Source organism: Zea mays, chromosome 8 (genome assembly GCF_902167145.1).
Source record: "Zea mays cultivar B73 chromosome 8, Zm-B73-REFERENCE-NAM-5.0, whole genome shotgun sequence".
NCBI classification, from domain to species: domain Eukaryota; kingdom Viridiplantae; phylum Streptophyta; class Magnoliopsida; order Poales; family Poaceae; genus Zea; species Zea mays.
The window spans coordinates 49,765,723-49,774,536 of NC_050103.1; positions in this window are offsets into that span (position 1 = coordinate 49,765,723).

The following is an 8,814-nucleotide window of genomic DNA, read 5'->3' on the forward strand; positions in this document are numbered from 1 at the left end:
TAGTGGATTGGGCATGTTCGTTGCGAAAAACGATGAAATGGTTCCGGTGGCAAAAACTCGTGCTTTGTATGCACCCCGACACCCGTTTTCGGAATGGGTGACGTGCGACAACGAAATTGCGTGAAACCACCCCAAACATGAGTTTTGAACCTAAAGTAGTGGATTGGGCATGTTCGTTGCGAAAAACGAAGAAATGGTTCCGGTGGCAAAAACTCGTGCTTTATATGCACCTGACACCCGTTTTCGGAATGGGTGATGTGCCTCTGGCCAGTTGTTTCTGAAGATCTTCAATTTCGCGCTTCTGAGCTTCAGCTTGACCTTTAAAAGCAGCTTCGTCTTCCTTTATTTTATTTATCAATGAGTGTAATATTTTATCTTTTTCGAGACCTTCGTTCCTCAGTTCAATAACTTCGGAACGAAGGTTGCTCAGGGCTATAGAACACCCTTCGTCTTCAGCATCTTTCTGTGCCCTGAGGGCATTGCTAAGTATCAGGCCCTGCAAAGAGAAATATGTGTGCGTCAATAGGTTTAAACAAACGAAAAATTTTGGACTCAACAAAAAATACAAGGATTTCATTTGTCGCACCTTTAAGCTATTGTAAGCCAGGCTGTCGGCCAGATCGTTCTTCGACAGCACCGAGAGCCCGTCTTCTAAAGTTGGGAATCCGAAGCTCTTGCTCATCTCCCGACAGACAGAAATTTCCTTGCTGTCGGGGAGACAATACAAGAAGTCTTCTTCTCCACTGCCATTGAATATTAACGCCCCCTTTGGATATTTCAGTTTTTGGGCGTAGTGCTGGGCCTCTTGCTCTTCTTTTTCTGATAGTTTTTTCCCCGAAGCATGACGAACAATATAATCACGAACTTTGGGGGATGCTTCGGGGGCAATGACACCGGTTTCTTCAACAAAAGTTGGCTTTGTTATTTTTTCTGCCTCACTTTCCAAGGATTTTATCTTTGCAGGCTCTGAGGGCCCAGCTTCGGCTTCAGTCTCTCGCCCTGGAGCTTTAGAACCAGAAATTTCAGTTGTTGTTTCAGGAATGACAGCAGCCCTCTTCGGAGGTGTGCTTGAAGATTTGATCGTTTCCAGTACATCTAGCACATTAGCCATTCTCTTTCTTTTCGGAGTCACTGCTGGCACTTTTTGATTTTTTACTGTCTCAATGTTTGCTGCAGGACTCAAAACTTCTGATGTTTTGGATCCCTCAGTTGCTTCTTTTACCTCTTCCATTTTTTCTGTGGACGGCGCTTCGGCCTTCTCTTTCGTTTCTGATAACAAAATCTTTGATTGTTCCAATTCTATCTTTGTTGGCACTTCGGCCGTTTCTGCGACTTCTGGCAGCAAGGTTGGCTCGGTTGGTTTTTCAGCTTCGGTGGCCGAAGAAGTTTCTCCGGTAAACTCAGGCACCGAAGCTGGTTCAATATAGCGCGGCCGATGTGTAAGGACCTTTATCTTCTTTCTTTTCGGTTCTGGCTCGCTAGGAGCAGTTGCAGCTTCTTCTTTTGCAGAGGTTGTGTTTTTTCTCTTCTGCCTTCGAATGGGATAGCAATAGTCAGGGTAGACAAACCCGATTGCATCAAATACCCGATTCAACCTCTTCTTTTTTCGGCCTCCGAAGGCTGCTGACATTGCAGTGTCTTCGGCCTTCGAATAAGCCCCAAGCAGTTCATCACTTAAATTTTCAATACTTTTTAACCAGTCATCATCTGGCTCAACGAATTTATCTCCAAATTTAAAAGTGTACTTCAACCTGATAAGTCCACCTTCGTCAGCCTCTTTTACGGTTTCTTGTGGCATTTCCCATTTCTCCGCGAGCGGCCATACCCTGAAGGCAATATGCTCTTGTACTAAGTCTCTCGTTCCAATGAAAGAGCAGACTGCGCCGAAGGCCCTCTGGCATTCTTCGGCAGCTTCATTCATTTCAACCTTCGGCCTCCGAAGGCCGAAGCTTTGCCAAATAGGGCGCATAATTATACCTTTGATATCTTCTCGTATTGTCAGATCATTCTTCACATAAAACCATTCTGTCATCCAGTCGCCGGGCCATCTCTTCCGAAAGGTTGGCACGGGGCAGCTTGACCCGGACCGAGAAACGAAACTGTAGCAGCCAAAATTATTGTGATACTGTTCCTTACCCCAAGATTTTGTCTCGTATGATAATTCGTGTATATTACAGAAGCTTTTTGCATCAGGCTTCAGACCTTGGCTTCTCACGGCCCACACGAATATATTCAGCTTTATAATTGCCTCGGGGGTAAGTTGATGGAGATAGATTTCGAATATTTTCAGCACCTCCACAACGAAGCTGCTCAAGGGAAATCGCAGCCCAGCTTTCAAAAAGCTTCGGTACACTACGACTTCATTCTCTTCGGGATGTGGGCAAGTTTTTTCCCCTTCGTCCGCCCTCACAATGGACAAATCCCGGAAATACCTTCCTCTCATATTGACAAGATGGTTTTCTTTGATAGTTGATTTACCATAAACTGAATGGCTTGGTCGCCAGGGACGATCTTCGGAGTCTTCACCACCACTGTCCACATCATAGCTGTCACTGTCACCAGTATCCTCAGACAAACCTTCCAGAATCTCCTTGGTGATTTTTTCTGTGTTGGTCTTTGACATCGCTATAAGAAACCCCAAATTTTTCTCTTCGTCGAGGCTCAGCTTCGTCTCAGCAGCAGTCTTCTTATCTTCGGACATCTTCGGAGATGCTAAAAAACTATTTTCAAAGCCGAAGCTTCAAAACTAAAAGCTTAGCAAATCTTAGTGCACAAGAGCTAAAAATTGAGTGAGTGGGAGCAGTTGGCCAGAGAGCGTATCAAATGAGTTTGCGGTATGGCCGTATTTATACGCCAAGTGCGTTGAAAATTGAACGACCCCGCTTGTCAGTGAATGTTGCTATTCTAGCAAAGGGAAGGTGTTTTTTCGGACCTTCGGCGTAAAGCCTTCGTCCATGTCGCAATCTAAATTTATTATTTTAAACAAATTAATATTGCGAGGGGCTACTGTTGGGGACCTTCGGCATCCGAAGGTCCTCAAAAACAGGATTTAACAGTATTTCTGGAGTATAATGTGTGAACAGGTATCTTCGGATTCAAGTCAGCATCACAGTAGACCAGAGTAATACGAAGGTTGATACAGAGCCGAAGGTGTGAGCAGGAAAGCTTCGGCGCGGTAGCAAAAAGTGAAACCGACTTAAAGATGAAAAGGCTATTTAAACCTCGACAGATTACTATAGAATTATTATCAAGTGTAAAGGGCATGAATGTAATTTTGTATGGGTTGTGTCCCGTGCCTATAAATAGGAGAACAGTACCCCCGTACTGTTCAGGCTGACTTGGCATTCGCTTTTTGCGTCACGCTTGTGCTATCATCTCCTTCTAGTTGGAGGTACATTTGTAACTCAAAGATAATTATGTCTATGTCTGATAGTAATATATAATTATTTATGTTATCTTTTATATTCTCTACATTTTATCCTTCGTCACTGTATAATAAATTTATGAAGGCACGCTCTTCATTACCTTTGTCCGAAAATCATTATATCCTAAGGGAAATAATGCTTCGAAGGACGAAGGACTTTAGCGATTAACATTTTTTATGTTGTCTTGTTCTTAACTCCTAGCATTTGAGAACAAGTCCCCAACAAGTATCATTATTTTAGCTAGGTTTTCTCCTTCTAAGTTCTAAGCATACATGGTAACAAGCATTTAGTTCAATCAACAAATTGTCTCATGTAACCTCATTTCACTTCTTACTCGATGTAGTACAAGGGGTCAAGCAGTCTCATTAGCTGCGAGAAGCAGACGATTCAAATCGAGTTTTAACCTTATAAGGTAAACCTAAACACACGACATGTCAGGGTACTCCGACCCCACACATGACAACCGTCCCCATCGATTCCCCGTTTGCGTCCAGGCCTCACCGCCTTGGCATACAATGCTCCACTGACCCCGGCTGCCGCCGTGCAGTGACCGCACTTGTACCCACCATAGCTAGCATGGGAGACCCAGTCTCAGGTCGCATGAGGGATAAAGTCCACGCCCGGCTTCACTCAGGTACTAGGTTTACCGGTTACCATTTTTCCCGGCATGTGCTTAGTACGTTCAAAAGCTTGACTCAGGTATCCACACATTAATCCTTAATTCCTTTTCCCGTCTCATGGTCAAGGCATCCTCCCTGGATCCAAGTCCATAGACTAACACAGATCCCGTTATCAAGATGAATATAATCAATTCCTGACCTCGCGCGAGTGCTAGAAAAATCACTCGACTTCTACCGAGATCCTGATTAGCAAAGCAGCTACTCGACCTAGCATACTAGTATTCATCTCAAAATGGAATCCTAAGTTCATGCAACTAGAGGTTTCAAGCAACTCCTACACTTAAGTGCACATTGCAATCCTACAAGCATTACGTGTAGTAAAGTAGCATATAATAATACGGTTATGCATATAAACCGGGGCTTGCCTTCAATTGCTGGGGCTGCGGGGAGATCCTCAACAGCAGCCTCGGAAGCTTGCTCCTGGTCCTCCTCTTGGACAGATCCTTGCTCGGGGATGAGCACGTACTCTCCGTCGGCAAGATTACAATCTAATGAATGCAATGCGTAAGATATATGCATGATATGATATGTGCTTTAGAAATTACAACTTTTGACGGTGTATGATCTACTTGAGTTAGACAAGGTTAAACCTTACTTATGTAAGACTTCTGGGTGGTATACTTGGTAAATTGGATCAAACTTAGCTAAGGTAAGTGGTAGGTTTATTTTTGGGGTTCCACTGAATTCTTTTAAAGCCTTAGTAAGAATTGACAAGAATTCAAGTTGGACTTATTGGAGTGAGGTTTATTTCTTATTTCTTTTTCTTTATTCCCCTTAAGTTTTTGGAGTGGGTTTGAACTACAAGTTGCCTTAATAAAATTTCAGAAATTCTGCAAAAATTACAGTGGCTTATTACTGGTGTATAGTTCTCTGTCTCAAAATTTGGGGATCAGAAAGTGAGTAGTTTTCTCTGGACAAAATTACCAAACTATAGGGCATAAGGGGTGCTTTGAACTACAACTATTACTTAACAGTAGGTAATTCTCTAAAACTTATTTTTGCTGGCTTTTAGGTGCTATAACATGACTTGGCACAAAATTCTAGCCACTAATACCTATTAGTTATTTTACTAGGGTTTTCTCAAGTTTCTAGCCAAAGAGGTGCTTTCTACTACCACTATATTTGAAAAATATCAAACAACAGATTTATGATTTTTCTTAGCTTCTATTTTGCGCAAGAGCAAACATTCTGAAGTTTGGCATCTTTTTGCTAAAGGGAAGGGGTGGTATGCAATAATTGGATTAAATGGCCTTTCTTATAAGATATTAGCAATAGGTATTATTTTGCATCTTTTCAATGGGTTTTCATTTTTCTCTGGTGGTTTATCTTATTATTGACTTAGCAAAATTTTGGTTGCCCATTATTGCATTATTATGGGTTATTCATGATTTATTTGAAAAATGCCTCATTATCATATTATATTTGTTTACCCTACTTAATATGATGGGCTGAGGTGTTCATTATTTTTGCAGTGGGGATCTGGTGGTTATAAGTCCACTGGATTTTTATTATCAATTTTGGGTCTGGTTTTGTAATTCTAATAATTGATTTCTAGTTGGAATAATGCTAAATAAAACATTTTACTTTAAAACTGATCTGGACTAAAAATGCCTTTATTTTTCCTAGGTTCTCTGTTACTTAAGCAAACTAGGAAAAATAATTTCACTCACTGTTCATTAATTTCTAATGCCTTTCTGAATTTTCCTAAGTTTTGGGCCAAATAGCTTTAAATGGATATCTATAATATATTTTTCAATACTGGGGTTCCTACTAATTTTAAACAGTGTCTAAATGAAGTTTGAATACCTACAAATTTTCTTAGGTTCAGCACAGAAGCAAAACTAATTTTCCTTAATTAAACAAGGTTTGGTCAGTTTCTGTTTTTAATTTTAAACTCTAAAAATTAGAACAAAAAAGCATAGGGTTTATTATTTTTAAATGATAGTTCATAATATTTAGGATCTAGCAAAATTAGTTTGACAACTTTTGATTAAGAATTCATCAAGTTATGGATTTTCTAAGTTCTCTGGTTATTTAAAAAGATTAACAAAATTGATTAAATGGAAAACTACTTTGTACTGGGGTCCCTGGTGGGTGTTTTAAGTTTTCCTCATGGATCAATCCCTGGGTTACTATTCAAAAGAGTCACTGACATTGCAGAAAACCCCCCGAGTTCTTCTAATCCTAACCCGAGGTCCTTCTCCCAACTTAAACAGTAACCGCGGCGGAAGAAAGGGCGGAGGGGCTTACCGGCGGTGAGATTGCTCCGGTGAGGTGATCGAGGACATAGGGGAGGTCTCGGGGATCACAGCGATGTGCGGGTCGCCGTCGGGGATGGTCGGAGTCGGCCGGTCCACGTGCGCAGGCGGGGATGCTCGTCGACGGCGAGGAGTCCGGCCTACTCACGGCGCGATAGTTCAATTGGACGGGTCAAAGAGCTTCACAGGATGCCAGGGAAGATGTGGGTGCAAGGAATTAGACGAAGACTCACTGGTTAGCTCGGTCCACGCGCGGCGGCGGAAGACTGAAGTCCGGCGAGGGTGAAATCGCTTCTCCGGTGAGGCAACGCCTCGGCTCAAGCTTGGAGAAGCTTCACGGCTTCACTGGGAAGCGATCTAGGGGCTAGGGCGAGGCTGGAGTTCAACAGAAAGAGGGTGGCCACGATGGCCGATCCTGGGCAGGGTTGGCGGGCGACGGTGCTCGCTTTTCACGGCGAACTCCGGTGATCTTTGGCTCGGGCGAGGCTCGGGGTGTGCGGTGCCAACGGCTAAGGGCTCTTGGACGCATTTATAGGCGAGGGCACGACAGAGGCACGCGGGGCGGGGCGACCACGTGTGGGGCGCACGCTGCCGCGACCAGTCCGCGCTCGGCCGGTCAGGCAAGCGATCGAACACGTGGCTTTTTGCTTCTGCCCGAGTTCAAGCGCCCATAGGTTGAAGATCTTCGCGAATGTGGGCATGATCGCTGCACAAGATTTGCTCCTCGACAGAGCTTTGTTGTTTGTGTGTGGAAGTCGAGCGGTTTGGGGCAGTCTACAGAGAGTTGTCGTGTCACAAAGGTGGCAGTGTCACAAGGTGAGTCCCAAGGTAAAATTGCGCCAAAACCGTGCCAAATGAAATTGGTTTGAGTTCAAACTTTTCCAGGGTGTGTTCAAGGGAATTTGGCACAACTTTGATGTTTGGACTTGTTTGATTTGAGTTCTGAAAAAGAGAGAACAAGATGGATCTTTGAGAGGGGGCTGAAATTCAGATTGCTGAATTTCTGAATTTTCCCCAAGTGCATTAGTTTAGGGGTTGTTTTGGGGATTTAAAAAGTTCATAAAGCAAAACTTCCTTACTATGTTTTGTTAGTTAATCAGTGAACTAAAACTTTATAATTTGGTTTGCTCCAAAATTGTATTCTTCTCCCAAGGGTTTCTCCCATTTACCCTTTATGCATAAATAGTTCACTTAGGGTTAACTAGGGTTTAAGAGTTTTTCCCTTTTTTGAATTCATGAAAACTTTAAGGAGGGTTTAAGTAGACTTCAACATAATTCTTTGTTCTCATTTTCAATGTTCACCCTTTTGTTGAGATTGCATGTGATCATGGGTTGGGGTTAGCTTAAGGAAGAACCCTAAGTGACGCTGTGGTGTCACAGCCTTCCCCCCTTAAAGGAATCTCGTCCCGAGATTCGGGCCAGAGTCCTCTCGGGGTGAAGCGAAGGGTGAGACTTATAGGAAGTGGGTGCTTATTGTTATTATTGGAGCAAACTGCTCTTCGAATGTCATTCTCTTTGCAACTTCAAAAGGAAGTCCTTTTAAAGTTTTGTTTCATGATTACTTCATTCTGATTTAAGATCATATTTTTGAAAATTAGATTCGAAGGGCAGGAGGAGGGGTTGGGGGTGTGATTACGTACCAGCTTCCTTAGGTAGGTAATCGGGGAAGTTGGATCTCAAGAATTCCTCTGTTTCCCAAGTAGTTTCTTCCTCTGAGTGATTACTCCACTGGACCTTGTACATCTTGATCGATTTAGCCCGAGTTGATCTTTCTTTGCAATCCAGAATCTTGGAGGGGTACTCTTGGTACGATAGATCTGGCTCTATCTCCAATTCTAGCTCTTCTATGATCTCGGTCGGCAATCGAACACACTTCTTCAACTGAGATACATGGAACACACTGTGAATGGCATACATTTTTGAAGGTAACTTCAGCTTTTATGCCACGGGTCCACAGGCTTCTATGATCTCATAAGGTCAAATGTAACGAGGGGCTAGCTTGCCTTTGATCCCAAACCTCTGCACTCCCTTGGTGGGTGATACCTTGAGGTTACAAAACTTCCCACCTCGAACTGGAGAGGTTTCCTTCTTCTATCATGGTAACTCTTCTGCCTGGCCTGAGCAGCTTCTAGATTCTTCCTGATTAGTTTGACCTTCCTTTCGGCTTCAGTCACTAAGTCAGGTCCAAAAACTCCTCTTTCTCCAGGTTGAGACCAATTGAGGGGGTGTCCTGCACCTTCTTCCATAGAGAGCTTCGAAAGGTGCCATCCTTAGGCTGGATTGATAACTGTTGTTATAAGCAAACTCTGCCAAGGAGAGGTGCTTATCCCAGTTCTTGCCATAATCGATTGCACAAGCTCTCAGCATATCCTCCAGGATTTGGTTTACCCTTTCCGTCTGACCATCGGTCTGTGGGTGGTAAGCTGAACTTCTGATTAGCTTGGTTCCCAA